Source organism: Phascolarctos cinereus, unplaced genomic scaffold (assembly GCF_003287225.1).
Source record: "Phascolarctos cinereus isolate Bilbo 61053 unplaced genomic scaffold, phaCin_HiC Scaffold_8;HRSCAF=390, whole genome shotgun sequence".
Classification (NCBI taxonomy): domain Eukaryota; kingdom Metazoa; phylum Chordata; class Mammalia; order Diprotodontia; family Phascolarctidae; genus Phascolarctos; species Phascolarctos cinereus.
Window position 1 is genome coordinate 19,749,931 of NW_027556291.1, and position 16,557 is coordinate 19,766,487.

The 16,557-nt window shown below is 41.1% G+C and overlaps 1 long non-coding RNA gene and 1 pseudogene across 1 annotated transcript in view; one reads left to right on the forward strand and one right to left on the reverse strand.

Annotated features, from left to right (window-relative positions):
- The window catches only part of LOC144454965 (uncharacterized), a 195,527-nt gene extending 179,014 nt beyond the window's left edge, over positions 1–16,513 (forward strand). Inside the window, exon 3 of the long non-coding RNA XR_013483528.1 lies at positions 14,328–16,513. This is a non-coding gene — a long non-coding RNA (uncharacterized LOC144454965). The remainder of the gene's footprint in view (positions 1–14,327) is intronic.
- LOC110193038 (nuclear RNA export factor 1 pseudogene) lies at positions 1,801–3,723 on the reverse strand (annotated as a pseudogene).
- Positions 16,514–16,557: the final 44 nt, after the last annotated feature.

The following is a 16,557-nucleotide window of genomic DNA, read 5'->3' on the forward strand; positions in this document are numbered from 1 at the left end:
TCATTCCCCTTAGGTATTTTTTTAAGAAGTTCTCTGCACACTCTCTCTCTCCTAATGAACAATACAAATACAATTTGCACTGGGTTCTTGGTAATGGATTTCTTTTTCCAACTCTTATCAATCACTATTCCACAAACAAACTTTGGGGATTGGAAGAGGGAGGATCAAGGAGCTAAAGCCATCAGGGAAAGGGGAGGTAGGAAGTGACTTAGAATAAGGTGGATAAATACTACAAAGCAGAAAAATCTAATGGTTACCTGAAGGCAGACCAGCCACCCAGATTCTTGTGTTTAAAATGTATGCACCCCCCAGGGCTTCTAGTAAGCATAGGAAATAAGATTGCAAAGGGAAACCTAGGATTAATGTACAAATTCTCCCAAAGATTAAAGGAGCATAATTGACAAACTATTTCATAAATTAACTGAAAATCACATCCAAAGGATATGTACTAATTCAGGGGAAGCCTTCTAGGTTTGCTATTCAGACCTTTTGGTCCTCAGAAAAGTTCCAGAAATCCACAGTAAGACCAGCAGAACACTAAATGATTCTGGATAACTTTGAGATTGTGTGGACATGTTAACTCTATAAAAATGAGACCTTAAGACAGGGTCAAAAGAAAGACTAGAATAGATGGGGGGGGCAGGATAGGATTAAGGGAAATAGAATTAGTTTTTCACATGTCTACTAAGGAAGTGTTTTGCATAACTGCACATGTACAACCTATATTGAGTCGCTTGCCTTTTCAATGAGGGTGGGTGGGGAGGAAGGGAGAAAATTTGGAACTCAAAGTTTTAAAAACACATGTTTAAAAAAAAATGTTTTCACATGCAACTGGGAAGAAAGAAATACAGGAAATGGTATACAGAAGTCTATCCTGCTCTACAGGAAAATAGAAGGGGAAGGGGATAAGAGAAGGGAGGGGGGAGAGATAGAAGAGAAGGCAGACCAGGGGAAGGGGTATTCAGAATGCATGCCATCTTGGGGTGGGGGAGGGGTGAGAAATTTGGAACTCAAAAACTTGTGGAAGTGAATACTGAAAACTAAAAATAAATAAATATATATTAGAAAGTTAAAAAAAAATTAAAAAAAAATAAAAATGAGACCTTAAATTCCTTCCCCCCCCCCTTCCATCTCCATCTGAGTCCATGTTGCTGAGTGCTCCCAATTCTAATCCTTGGTTACCCCTCCCCATCCCTTTCCTCATAGCTGCCTGCCTATCCCCCAACCCCACACCCTCTGCCTCTGAATCCCATTTTGCAGGTTGTCTCTGTGCTTCCTGTACCTGTTCCCTGCCCCCTGCCTTATTAAGTGTGATTGAAGCCTCATGCCTAGCTGCTGTGATCTTTCCCAGCAAGTACCCAAAGAACCAGGTGTGCCTGCCCATTTCATAACTTCATAGATTATCAATTCAGTCTTCCAAAAGCAGTCTTATCAGTATTATGGACAGGAAGGGGAATGAAGAAAGGTAGAGAGGTAATGAGAGTAAATAACATCAGTATGGAGGCAACAGAAGGAGGCCAAATAAGAATTTGGGCCAGAACTTAAACCAAGGTGATAACCTGTACCGTAAGGTAGTTTTGTGTCAGTTCCACAGATGACTCTTTAACTTCCAGGAGACAGAAGTGATGGTGGTAGGCGACTGGCTGAGTGGCTGAAACTTCGGTTAACATTGTCTTAACGTAGGGGAAAGGTGAATGAATCCCTGGGGCTTAGTCTTTCCCATAAGCATAGTCACTGTCACAGTCATAAAGACAGCCCCAGGGCAGAAGAGGTGGTATCGTTCCAGGGAGTTAAGTTGGATCACTTCTGAAATGCCATTGCAGGAACCTTGCCTTCTCCGTTGAGTTGTGAGAAGACCTGCGCTGCTTGAACAAAGTTCCAGTTATTGTCCTCTAGGCATTTCTGTGACCATTCTGGATTCATTCCAGATTGAGCTGAGAAAGACTGTACCATGTCTTGTTGTTCTTTGGAAATAGTGTGTATGCTGCAGGAGGAGGGTGTTGGTGGTAGTGTTGGTGAGGCAAAAGCTTGGCGGATTTCTTCTGAGTTGGCATTCCTTAAAAACAGTTCATCATTCACCATACACATCCCATTACTGTTATTCGAGGGGGCGGCAACGAATACCCTGGTGAACGCTCTGATGGTATCTTCAGAGTCTTCATTGACCTCCCGAAAGACCCCGTGCACAGAAAAACATAGCAGTGTCTCTGTCTGGGCGCAGACATCTACCACGAAGGAATTCAGATCATGACGAGTCTTTGGCAGTTCATTGAGGAAAGCAACAACACTGAGGCGGGAGTGTTTTAGAAGTCGAACCCGAAGGCTGGGCTCTTTGAGTTTTTTCATATTTCTGTTGTCTTTCATATATTCTTTGAAATTATACGGAGACGTACTTGGAAGCCTTCCAGGAAGGCTTAAGGAACAGCAGGCTCCCTCATGGTAGGCATCAAGCAGTCTCTCCCTGTTTCCAGTGTCAAACACAGAATAATACTGCTGTAGGAAGCAGGTGAGTACACCCTTCACGGTCTCTGATCCAAAGTAGCTGCCCTTGCAGCTAGGTAGCACAGTGGGCGTTGCAGCGTCAGAGGCGATCGGAGGAGGCAGCTCGCGGCCATCCAGACGTAGCAACTTTGGGAACCGTTCCCGGACGGCCCTAAGATAGGAGGCGTGGTCTGGGAAGGTCTTACACAGGGGATTTCCCTCTAGCCAGAGTTCATCCAAGTTTAGTCCCTTCACTTTATCCAATTCCCATTCCGACTTTAGCTCGTTGCCTGAGAGGTCGAGGATTCTGAGATTAGGCGCCTTGGGCACAATCTCTGAAAAGTCATCTAGCTGGTAAAGTCTGTTATTGCTCAGATTCAGGGACAGGAGCTCAGGGAAGTTTTCCGCGATGATCTGGACCGACGCCGTCATGAAATTTTTGCGACTCAAAACGATATCCACATTCTGAGCCACCAGGTCCGCGTCGGAGCGAAGGCCCTTTAGGTCAAGGGACTTCTGGGCACTATCGTATCTCCGGGTGACGACGCCCTTCAGCTCCTCCACCTGATCGGGCTTCAGTTCATTCTGCACCGAGTACGGTGGGCTTGATTTGTTAATGAGGATTGTGATCCTGCGGTTTCTATCGTCTATAATGTTATTGTTAATGGCGCTCAGGGCAGAAGCGGTCCCGGCACCCTCCACGAAAAAGTGGGCCTTGTTATTGTCATAGTAAAACTCGATCGGGTGAAAGCCAACGCCGCATTTGTCCCGCATCGCGCCGAGAAGCCACGCTTTGTCATACCTCTTGCCGTGGGGAACGGTGATCCTGAACCACTGCTTTAAGGCAGGCGGGCTCGGGCTGGGCGCGGTGGCCCCTGGCTCTGGGGAAGGGCTCTCCGGATCTCCCGGCCTCACCTGCACGCGGATTCGGCGTCCGCCCTGCTCCCACCACGTTTTCCTCCAGAATGGGGACGTGTGCGGGGAGCGCCCGAATCGGGGAGCCTCCCGGCCTTCCTCCCATTCTCCCCAGACGACTCGGGAAGCGTGGCCGGAGCCTCGGCTCCCTGCGCCCCACCTGGCCTCGGGGTCCCGCTTTCCCCGGACAGAGTCTCTCCCCCAGCCATGCTTTTCTCTCGGCGGCCCGCTGCCTTCACTGCCGCTAGCGCCCGCCCGCTCACGCTCACCGTAAGGCTTGTTAGACTCATGTTTGCGCCTGCCCTTGTCTTTGTTCTGGTCAGCCATGGTGCAGCGGGATGGGCACAGGACCGATTAGAACTTGTCTCGACCCAATCTCCCCTTAGGCCCGGGGAGCGGGAGCCAGTTCAATCTCAGTCTCTTGGGGCCAGCGTGCCGTGCCAACGTCTGCGCCCAGCCCGCCACGACGCCTGCGTCTTTGCGTGCCCCCGGGCGGCGTGCGTGCGCGCCCGCTGCTCCCTGGGTATGTTGGAGTTGCAGCGACTGCGGCCCTGGGCCCCTAGGCAACCTCATGTGTGTTCTAGTGGCGGACATGGTGCTTAATTGACTCAGAGGCTTCGTGGTAAGCTGGCGGAAGGGGTTCGCCGGCCCTTTGTTGAGGCATCAGGCACGTGATGGCGGGAGGGTGGAAGAGCAGGTTGTGTGGGTCCCCTCCACCCCGTTTTCAAGATGCAGAGAATAGACTTTTTTTCCCCCAAAACGAAACTTCTGTTATACAGACTCCCTCCACAGATTGAAATTAGCAACTCCTCTTAGCGAGTTGCCCCCCACAGGGAAAGATTAAACCAAATGAAATTAATGTTCTTGCGGAACATAGCCTGATGTTGGACTCGAACTCACATCCTTTCCATCAAGCGCCAGGCTGGCCTTTTTTTTTTTTTTGGATAGTTCCCCACCCTACTTGCAGATTTCTCTTACATTTCCCGCCCACTTGCAGATCTGGGATTCAGTTCCAGTTCCTGCCTCTCTTTCACTTGCACAGATTGCCCTGGGGGGGGGCGCGCAAAATCATTTTTGCCTGTTTTTGGTTAGAGGTCTAATCATGGTGTGTTTTTATTTAATTTTTTGAAAAATCACTTTTGTTCCACTTTCATTCTGAGCCCCCCACAGCATGCAAAGCAATGTGGTATGCTCGTGCTGTGAAGGAACTAAATATTTGTACACTCACACTGAACATCTGGTAACGAGGCACTTGGAGCACCACAAAGTAAAAGAAGAGGAAAAGAAACAGGCAATAAAATCTTTACCGTGCCTGTTAGTTTTATGGCTTTAAAATATTTCCCCCCTTCTCAATCAGTGCATCCAAGGAAACTTTTTAAATGGTAACAATCAATTTTTAACAAGGAAAAAATCTGAACTCATAAATATTGTATGTATTAATTGTCAAGCTTAATGGAACATTTTATGTTTCTGAGCAACTCGTTTACATAATTAAAATCTCCTTTGATCTGTGAGTAAATGATTTAATCATAATGCTCATTAGGGTAAAATGGGTCTTCCATTCAATTGTATCAAGATGGTATGGAAAATTCTCAAACCTTTAGAAAATATTTGTTTGGTTGTTAAGTAAACACAGAAACCTATTTGTGAGCTGCTATCTTTTTTTATCTTTATGAATGTTATTGATTCTAAAAATTATTTAGATTAAAGCATTTTTTCCTTTTATCTGATTCTATTTGCTTCAAGAACAGTTTGGTCACTTTATGCTTGTTAACTGCTTCACTACCAAAATCAGAAATTCATAAAACAGGCCACCTATATTACTTATGAAATATGTTTATTCTTTAAAATGAACAAACATCTTAACACTTAAAAATGACCACAAAAAGATGAAGCAAGCTAAGAAATTGAGTAGCTCTGGTGTTTTTCTTACTTATCTCCTTACACAAATGCAACTATTTTCTCTAAAACGGTGTTTCACACCCTTTCCAAGCTTCAGTGCAGGTTCAATATTCTGATATGGGCTTGTACATCTTTTTCTGGAAGGATGCTCATTTTTAGAGTTTGTTTGTAATTTAAAGGACATTTGACATATACATTTGTTTTCTATATCTTGCTTTTTCACTCATTTGCCAAATGACCTCTGCACATTTGTATTAGAAGGACATATTAGATGGCTATGGGTTTGAGAATACAGTGTCCAAGAGGAAGGGTTTCCTTTTCATCCGTCTCTGTTGTGACACATGTTGTGATAAATCCAGGATGTTGGAAAACTTTGAAATAAGTGCAGGTTACACAAAGGAGAGCTCCAGGATTTGATCTCCCTGTCACAGCATGGGAGCAAGAAAGAGCTCCCCAAGGAATTCGTTATTCCACTGTCTTGCTTTTTATCCCTTGATTTGCAGTATGGTGATAGAATGCTGAATTTGAAGTCAGAAAGACCTTCATTCAAAACCCACCTCTGACATTTATTGTGCCAAGCAAGTCACTTCATCGCCATATGCCTCCATTTCCTCATTGGTAAAATGGGAATAAAATAATAATAGGACCTACCTCACAGGTTGTGGGGAGCCTCCAGTAGAATGATTTTTGTAAAGCCCTTTATAAATAAATCTTTAAGTTCTCTATAAATGAGCTGTTATTTGTTATGTTATTGTCTACAAGTTAATATATATGTGACACTCACCTCAGCATTTAGTAAGCACATACAGTGTGCAAGGGGCTATATTTAGTGCTGGAGAAACAAAGATTTTTGACTCTTATTGCTTAAATGTTTAATCATGGTGTGTTATTTAATTTTTTAAAAAATCTCTATTGTTACAATGTCCTGCCTCCCTGGATAAATTACAAGACCCTCCAAAACAGAGGCCACAACTCAGATCCCTTAGTATATACCCAGGGCCAAGTACAGCACTATATATGCATGTGCTTAATAATAAACACCTATAACAATCTTCATTGTTGGTGATGGTGATAAAGTAACTTGAGTGTAAATTGGATGATGAAGGGTGCTCTCTAGGCCCCTGGACAGATTAGCTTATTTTGAGTGGAACACGCCCCTAATTGTGTCACAGATCCATTTATTTGCTTTCAAATACATTTCTTAAATTTCAAGGACCATGTGCAGTTCCATAAGTAGAGACAATCTGCTGGACAAGTGCATGGCCCTGTTTCTAGAAGAGTGGACTAGGCTGAAAGAAGTAGTTTAAATCTTTGCTGAGTGAAAAGAAAATATACAGGAAAAGAAAATATAATCTTCAAACTCATTATTCAAAGATTCTGCTAATATTTTGATGATATCATATTTTGCATCATGCAGCAAGCTGGCACAGTAGCTGGAGAGCGTTGAGCCTGGAGTCAGGAAGATCTGAGTTCAAATCCAGCCTCAGATGCTTACTAGCTGTGCGACTCTGGGCAAGTCATTTAACTTCTCTCAGCCACAGTTTCTTCATCTGTAAAATGGGGGAATACTCATAACACCTACCTCACCGGCTTGTTATAAGGATAAATTGAGATAATATTTATAAAGCACAGTGCCTGGCACATAGTAAGTGCTATATAAATTCTTTCTCTCTTCTCGTTATTATTATTGTTTTGTCTCCTTATTTAATTGTTAAATTTTGTGTCTTTACACAGAGTAAGGTTGTTTTCTTACCTGAGTGTAGGAACTCTTGTTTTTGGTTTGTTTGTTTGTTTTTGGCTAGGCAGTGGGGTTAAGTGACTTGCCCAGGGTCACACAGCTAGTAAGTGTGAGGCAGGATTTGAACTCAGGTCCTCCTGAATCCAGGGCCAGTGCTCTGTCCACTGAGCCACCTTGCAGACCCCAGTGTAGGAACTCTTAACCTGAGATCTATGAACTTTTTTTTAATGTTTTGATAATTATTTTAATATTATTGTTTTCTGTTTTATTCCTCTGTATTTTGTTTTATGCATTTGAAAACATTATTCTGAGAAGTCTGTACTCTTCACCAGACTGCCAAAGGGGCCCATGAAAGAAAAGAGGTTAAGAAAGCCCTATCTTAGAGGTAGTCAACTGTCATTGTTCTCCCAGCAACTTTGTATGCAGAGTCAGCAGTTACAGAAATCATTCATGCGAACCTTTATGACGTAGCAATTTTTGGTCCTTACTCTCTTGATGTTTCTTCTTCCAAACATGTCAGTGATGTTTATTTTTGAAGCCAATGTGATAGATAGTAGGAAAGGTTAGTTCAATTAGTACATTACACTTGAATTCCATTTGGCTGACTAAAATCATAATTAAAAATGCAACAAAACAACTAAAGATAGATTCTAATAATTCAGCATTGATAAGACAGCTTATTAATTCCTGGTGGTTAGTCACTCACTTCTTTTCAGATCATCCTATTGGTTTCCATCGAGCCAAGTTTGTACAGATTTCACTACATCATATTTTCTCCTTTCCACAGGCCTGCCATTATTGGAGCTAATTTTTTAAACTTTGTCAATGGGATCCATAAATTTTATGTTAATTTTTTTTTTTATTTTGAGGCAGTTGGGATTAAATGACCTGCCCAGAGTCACAGAGCTAGTGAGTATTATATGTCTGAGGCCAGATTTGAACTCAGGTCCTCCTGACTTCAGGGCCAGTGCTCTATCCACTGCGCCACCTAGCTGCCCCTGGGATCCATAAATTTTGAAGACCAAGCTATATTCTTAGCTACTTTAGTCTGTGTGTTTTGCTGTCATTTTCTTTCTTTCTTTTTTTTTTTTTTTGGCTAGGCAATGGGGTTAAGTGACTTGCCCAGGGTCACACAGCTAGTAAGTGTTATGTGTGAGAGGCCAGATTTGAGCTTGGGTCCTCCTGACTCCAAGGCTGGAGCTCTATCCACTGTGCCACCTAGCTGCCCTTGCTGTCATTTTCACTAGTACGTTTTTGGCATTTGCGTCTCCCTTCATTTTCATGAACTTACTCATTATGCCTTTGTTAGGAGACCCTTTGCAAAAGGAAGGGAAGACTTAATGTTAAGTAGCCACTAAAACAAAAGCCTTTTTACCTGAAGAATACTTTGGAAGAGACTTGTTTCTGAATGCTAACTCCCTTTTAAAATGTCTTTTTCTTTCCTGTCTTTATTATGAAGCCCAGCTAAGCATTTTTTTCCTATTCATTTCACCTAGTGATGATAATGTGATGATGACATATACAGAGCTAAGAAACTAATCATGGAAATAATACAAAGATTTTCCCGGTAACCATCTCAGCCAGTAGTTATAGTTCATCTCACAAATCTCCCATAGAATAGCAACAACAGAAAAATTGACAGTTGTTAAGTGGCAATTTAAACTAAGGCTACCTCTATCCAGGTGCTGGTGAGAGCCTCATTATTGCTCCCTTTATTTGATATCCACGAACAAAGAGTGACAGGATTTGCATTAATTTTACAACAGGGAAATATACCTTTCATGGTCAACTGGGAACTCAAAATAACCAAAACCAGTTAGAATGCTCTGTATGTATGTGTTAAGAGCTAATGGTGCATCACATGGTTGGTTGCTTGTCCTTTCTTCTCAAAGCGGACCCAAATGACATCACTCTTTGGGATCAAGGTACAGCGTGTGCAAATGTGGCTCACCAGACCAGGACAAGCTCAGAAGGCTCTAGCACACGTCAGGCACAAATAGTCCATGTGAACATGTGGAGTAGAGATGGCTCTAAATGTGTGCACATTTCTTTTGAGCTACTGCAATTGTGCTTTGCTGGTGAAGCACAGTGCCTTCTTTGATTTGGACATACCATGCTGGACAGTCCTGTGCCAGCATCTCCCACATCTCACAGTCGATTCTGGAGTTCAACAGAGATGCCTTGAGAGTGTCCTTGTATCACTTCTTTTGACCTCTATGATGAGCGCTTGCCTTGCATGAGTTCTCTGTAAAAATCAGTAAGTGATTTTGCAAAAACATATATACAAAATAGAGGCTGCAGAGAGTACATTACACTTGAATTCCATTTGGCTGACTTAAATCATAATTAAAAATGCAACAAAACAACTAAAGGTAGATTCTAATAATTCAGCCTTGATAAGACAGCATATTAATTCCTGGTGTTTAGTCACTCACTTTTTTTCAGATCATCCTGTTGGTTTCCACTGAGCCAAGTTTGCACAGATTCCTGTGACATGAAGGGAAAGAGATTTGTTGTGAGGGTACTGTCTAGTTTCATATCTTATATGAAGTGCACTGAGGAGATCTGCTTGCTGTGGGCCTTGAGGCTATATGAGGTAAATGGATATCTTTTAATAATAATTTTCCTAGCAAGCTAGACACCAACAGCGGTTGAGGCAGCTAGGCGGCACAGTGTATAGAGCACTGGGCGTGGAGTCAGCAAGACCTGAGTTCAAATCCAGCCTTAGATACTTACTAGCTGTGTGACCTGAGCAAGTCACTTAACCTCTGCTTGTCTCAGTTTCCTCACCCATGAAATGGGCATAATAATGCCACCTACCTCCCAGGGTTGTTGTGAGTACCAAGTGAGGTCATAATTGTAAAGCACTTAGCATAGGTCCTGGCACATAGTAAGCATTATATAAATGTAAACTATTATCTTTATTATTAGTTACCAGCTTACAGTCTCGGTTTCTAAAACATTCTTGTTATTTGATTCTCTTGACGCAGAAATATATATATATATATATGTATATATATATATATATAATATTTTTTTTTTAGGGCAGTTGGGGTTAAGTGACTTGCCCAGGGTCACACAGCTAGTAAGTGTCAAGTGTTTGGTCTGAGGCCGGATTTGAACTCAGGTCCTCCTGACTTCAGGGCCGGTGCTCTATCCACTGCGCCACCTAGCTGTCCCTGCGCAGAACTATTTTTTTAAAAAACTGACACTTATCTGACTTAAAAATTTTTATTTTCATGCTTGGATTGTATTTTTACTATTATAGAGAACCTTTTTCCCCTCTTCATTTTTCCTCATCATACCTTTAAAGTTCTTCAGACAGAGTGGAATAATAACAGATAAAACTAAGAAGAGAGTTCTCATTGTTCTCACAGAAATCAGTGTCCATTTCTCTGAAAAATTCTCCAGCATAACTTAGAATGAGTTACATTTGCTTTTTTGTTGTTTCTTAATTGATGGTTTTAAAAGTTGGCATTTAATTGTGTGTGGTTCTCCTCCTTTCAGAATTTTTCACTCCAAAGGAAAAATAGTTTGAAGTAAAATTAAAAGGTCTTGATTTTTTTTAATTAAGCCTCTATACTTTAGAAATCAGATTGAACTCATGGATGACTGAAACAAAGATTCTGGATTGCCTGTTTTACGTAGTCAGTTACTACCACATTTGTCATATTTGTTTTAATCTAATCCCTTCAAAATGTTAACAAGGAATTATTTTTCTCCAAATAATACTCTCCTGCAAGTTGACTGATTTTCATGGAGAAGACAATTGGAATTCTTCTGAAAGTTTGATGAGAACGGTTGAATAGATGTAAACAAATTTCTCGTCTAGTGGTTGTTAATAACTTCAACTACTTTTACCAGAACTTCAGTACTTTTCATCTGGTGAGAATTTGGGGGTGGGGTGAGAGGGTACAGAGGGGAAATTGCATTTGTAGGTCTCACTGGACACCAAGTTCACAGTGAGATATTCTGGGCTCACTGGGCCAAAATATATCTTTCCTCTGCTTAAAATAGAGTAGGCAAATTATACAAGTAAATGCAGCATATTTATAATAAATGTAAAAACAAGTATATGTCAATGTGAGAAATCACTCATTTGGACCCCTCCTCTATTCCAATCAGTATTAATCAGTTTGCTGTGATTCCGTAGGGGTAGTGATTATAAGTTCTGTATATTAGGCCCCAGAGCTGTGAGCTACAGATTGTGAGTTCACTTGCTTAATCGTTGGAAACTAATGAGAGGCCCTCCAACTTTGTTTTTCCTTGTTATGGTGACTAAGCCTAGCGTGGCAGAGGGGACTGAATTACATGGAAAGTCCATCAACTTATTTGTACCTCTGGACCACTCTCTGTTGTCCAACATGAGGTCTACTTCATTAGAGGGGACTGTGGACCCTTTAATAAAGTGCCATTGGCTTAGAGTTCTGCCTCAGTCTCTTTTATTGTAGGTTGGACAATTTTAATCCCCACATCAGCATTCCTAAAACTTACTTAAAAGACAGTTGTAAACTCTGCCTTCATAGCATGATACCTATGCAAAAAACTGAGGCCCATGTTCTCAGGAAAGAACTATCCAAGTATGCAGCTGGTTAGATTGTCAAAATGAGCTGTTGTTAGGTTTTGCCAGTCAACTAATTTAACAGTCTCTAGATATGGTAGGCTACCCCTTTGACTTGGCCTGAAGAGGACTTCCCCAGGTATGCTCTGAGGTCAGCCCAGGAGTTTGTAGGATGTTGTAAAAGTCCCAATTGTGTTGAGTCTTTGTCTCAAAGTGGGCTTCATCCTAGCAGCCTCCATCTTTCTTTCTATCAAGATTCCTTTATGAGAAGTCTGAAAAAGATTAAGTAAAGCGCCTCATTTTAGCTGCCTACCTGATGGCAAACAGATGTGTTGAGTGGAAACATGAATCAGATAGTATACAGTAATTGGGAAGAAACATTAGGAAATATTTGGTTGGGGTGGGAGGCATTGATACCTTCCCCACTTCCTGTATGCTTTCTTTTATTTATTTCCTCAATTTTTTTTTCTGCCATCCTATCATAACTCAAATTTCATTTTTAGAAGGAAGATACTGTCTCTGAAAACAGCTAAATAGTCATTTTGAGCCATGAACAATGCCTGGCACATAGGTACTTAATAAATGCTTATTGGTGGCTTAATTTATCTATAGCGGTGGTCCACAGTCTTCACTGGTTTGCAGTCCCTTCAAGCTCTCACGTTCTGTGACTTTAAGATCGATAAAATCATTCCGTCAGTAAGCATTTAGTAAGCATGTGCTATGTTCCAGGCCCTGTGCTAAGAGATGGGGATACAAAGGAAGGCAAAAGACAGACCCTGTTGTCTAATGGGGAGACGACAAGCAAACAACTATGTGCCAATGATACATACAAGTTAAATTGGAAATAAGCAGAAAAGGAAAGGCAGCACCAAGGAGTGTCAAGAAAGGGTCCTTAGAGAAGGTGAAATTTGACCTGGGTCTAACAGAAGGCAAGGAAGCAAAACAGCAGAGATAAGGAGGGAGAGCATTCCATTCAGGGAGGCAGTCGGTGAAAACGCACGTGGCGTGTATAAGAAACACCAACTAGACCTGTGTCACTGGCTCACAGACTGTGTGGGAGTGATGAGTAAAGTATAAGAAGATTGGAAAGGTGTGGGGTGGGATACGTTATAAAGCGACTGAATGCCAGAGAATTTTATATTTGATCCTGGAGGCGATGGAGAGTCATTGGGGTTTATTGAGTGACAGAGTAACATGGTCAGACTGCTGCTTTAGGAAGATCATTTTGCCAGTTGAGTGGAGGGTGGACTTGCATCTCTCCTCTTGTGTAAAGACTCGTAGCAGTTATACCAACTAAAATTGCAGTAGTCCAGGAGTGAAGTTCTAGGGGGTTGTACCAGGAGAGTGGCAATGTTACCAGAGAGAAAGGCACATATGCAAGACATGTTATGAAGATAAAATTGGCAGGATGTGGCAACAGATTGGATAGGGGTGGGGGACTGAGTGAGGAACTGAGGATGACATCTCCCTTGCACACGCAGGTGACAAGGAGGATTGCGGTATCTTGGACAATAAATAGGTCAGTTAGTAAGAAGGAAAAGTTTCGGGAGAAAATGAGTTCAGTTTTGTACATGTTGAATTTTAGGTGTCTGGAACATTCAGTTCAGGATATTCAATAGGCAGCTGGACACATTCTCCATAGGTGCTTGGATATTAGGTCTAGCCCCATAGGCACATAGTAGGTATTCAAATTTATCGAATTGTTGTTCGTCTTTCATTCTCTACGAGGACCGATGATATCATGAGGGTGATGTTTTCACTTGCACATAAATTGGACTTCAATGAGGCAGAACTGCAGAAAGTCATCAGGCTCATATTTCTTGGATCACTTCTGTACTTGTGACAGGCTTCCCCCATGCTCCCAATCCATTTTTCCTCTTTTTCTGACAATTGTTATACTACCCGTTCCTCAAGTGTGCTATTCTTATCAGATTCATTCATCTCTCCCCTTCTGACTTTAAATAAATAGACATTTTGAAGGGAAAGAGGCATGGTGGGAACGTGTTAGGAGGATCAGACAAATAATCTTATACCTTAAATAGTGTTGAAATTATTGAAGCTATGGGAATATTATGATCCTACAAGGTAGATATGAGATACTGAACTTTCACTAATATCCAGGCGAACAGTTTAATAGCCAAATAATTGGGTTAAAATAATTATCTTAATATAGTTAGAATCCAAAGTTCACGTGATAGACATTTCTTTAGTTCACTCAAAACAACTACTTCCTTCTAAAACTCCTTAATTGGAACAATAGCGTGGAAAAATGATTTTTTCTTAGTAATCAATGTCTTGTAAACTCAGAGCTTCTCCCATCCCCCTGCATTCCAAAGTTCAGTTTCTTCTTCAGAAGGAACTTAAGATCTAATCTGAATGGATGGATTCCTGCTCATTGTGTTGCCCAGACAGGTCTGGGAAAATGTTAATTTTTCCCTATTGACTTCAAGACAGGTGATATGGAAATTGATGTCTGTTTGACCAAGATTAAGTGGCCTAAATCATATGCTCCAAGACTCTCTTTTTAATGTAGCCCACCTCCCAGTGTGTTGAATAGTCAGAGTTGATTGGCACCACTTGGGAACACCTACTCTTCGAAGGGCATATAAGCCTATACCCCCAAATCCCAAATTGAGCCAGTTCTGAACTGTAACTCCCATGCAATATATGTTGCCAGCTTGTGAGAGAAATAAGACATGGACACAGCCTAATTTCATTTGTTTTTCTTAGAACAAACTCTGTGAGAGGTTGACAATGAAATGATGCCATGTGACTCGGATTTGAACTGGGATGTGGGGGCTCTTCCCCCCCAACAGCACTGGTACTGGATGCCCACAGAACCTTCTTTCTCCTGAAGTGTCAGCCCTGAAGAGTGGGTAAGTCTTATCCCCAAAATCCCTGCTCCTTATCTATCAGACTCCCTGGTGTTAGGTTGCAGTCAGTTTTTTCTCTCCAAGCAGCTCTTTGGGTGGGGCCTCAAGTCAGGTCTCCTCTGAAAGAATATCCTCTGTAATTTGGCTATGGGTCAGTCAAAGTCAATTGGCATGTGATAAATTGTATTGTAATCTGAATTGGTTGCTTTTAGAAGGATGTGGAACTAAAAGATAACTCTGAATTTTGATCAGTCTAATTCTAATTCTAAATTGGTTTATCTTAAAAATAAAGTCCAGAAAGCTAACAAGAAAATTAGATTCGTGCACACTCTTGTCTTGTCAAGCTGTTTGTGTCTCTGTGTCTTTGTAAAATGTTTCATGTTCACGCTGAAAGATTTAAAATGCAGCCAGAACTTCTAAGGTCTGTCATTAGAGAGAACATTGGGAAAGAACTCCCATCTTAGGCTTTCAGTGGGAGATTGACTCTTTTGGGGGGGGGGTCCCAACACTGGCCAAGTTGAGATACAAGAATAAAGTTAGATAATAAGTAATGGGATTAAAAAGCAGGGTGAGGTTTTCCCAGAAGTTACTTGGGAGGTAGAATCAGTTAGCAGCAGCTTTTAGACTGTTAACAATCTAAACCAGGCAGCCTAAGATAGCTGAGAAGAGAGAAAGCTGAGAGTTTGAATCCAGAATTAATTAGATCCTAAAGCTAAAGTTTGTACTTTATGTTTAATTTAAATCTAAAAAACTGTCTTTGTACCCCTCCATTACAATACCTGATATCAAGGCAGTGTGTTTAAAACTGCAAAAATAAGGGGTCTTCTGTCTTTTAAGTGGTCGCTTTAGGATTTCAGTGATTTGTTTAAAATGCATATTAACCTTATAAAAGCTGTTTGTGAAGGGTATGGGAGAAATACAGCTCCCTTTACTTGTAAATTATTAGGTGTTAACTCTCTTCAGATTCTGTTTTCATTTTATTTTATTTTTTGGTGAGGCACTTGTGGTTAAGTGACTTGCCCAAAGTCACACAGCTAATGAGTGTTATGTGTCTGAGGCCAGATTTGAACTCAGGTCCTCTTGACTCCAGAGCCAGTGCTCTGTTCACTGCGCCACCTAGTTGCCCCATCCCTCTAGACTCTAAAAGGTAAAGACAAGTAGAACAAAATTGAGGGGAATATAATTTTCATTTTGAAATGTAAAGGGAAGTGGAGGTAATCTGAGTAATGGGTTTGGAAGATTAGGAAAGAGAAATAAATGTTTGAGCAAAAATATGAAACGTAGAGAAACAGCTTCAAATAGTTAGGGTGTGTTGAGAGGATGTAAGGAAGTTTGATTTTGTTTTAAGTAGAAAGATTAAAAATCAAAATTTTGTAGCTTGATTTGAAAACCAATAAATAAAGTTATAGAGAGTTAGAAGGAATTACGTCCACCTACCTTGTGGGATAAGTCTGTAGGAGGGCCTTGTTGAATCTAACCTCATGTAAAAATTGGCTATGGTAAAGACATTGGCTATTGTGATTTGAGATTATTATATAAAAGTAAAACTTTAGATGTGTTTTGTAGTCCACATGTCTTTTTAAGGGAATGTATGGATTTATGGGTAATGTTTCCTTTTAAAAAATTAAAATGTTTATCATTAGCGATTATAAATCCAAATTTGATTTGGTTTAAGTCAAAATCTGTCCTGAAGGAATAAGAACAGCATCTGAGAGTGCTCTTCCTATCAGGATTAAGCACAAAAAGATATTGTTATTTGGCATTAAGAAGTGTGTTCTATTTGCCTTGGTTTACTGTTCTGTAAGGGGATTAAAATGGAACTCACCTCCCAGGCATGTTGTAAGGATCACATGATCATAAAGTGCTTGGCACACTGCTTGGCATAGGACAAATGCTATCTGAATGTTAACTGTTTAAATGTAATTGTTTTAATTGGGGTCACCTAATTGGTAGTTAATTGATTTTGCTTCAAGTTTAAATACGTGATAATTGTTTATAGTATATTTCTAAATTTTGTTATTGTGTAATTTGGTAACAATTACATCGCCTATGTTGTTAGAAAAGCAATTTCTCTTGTAATCTACATG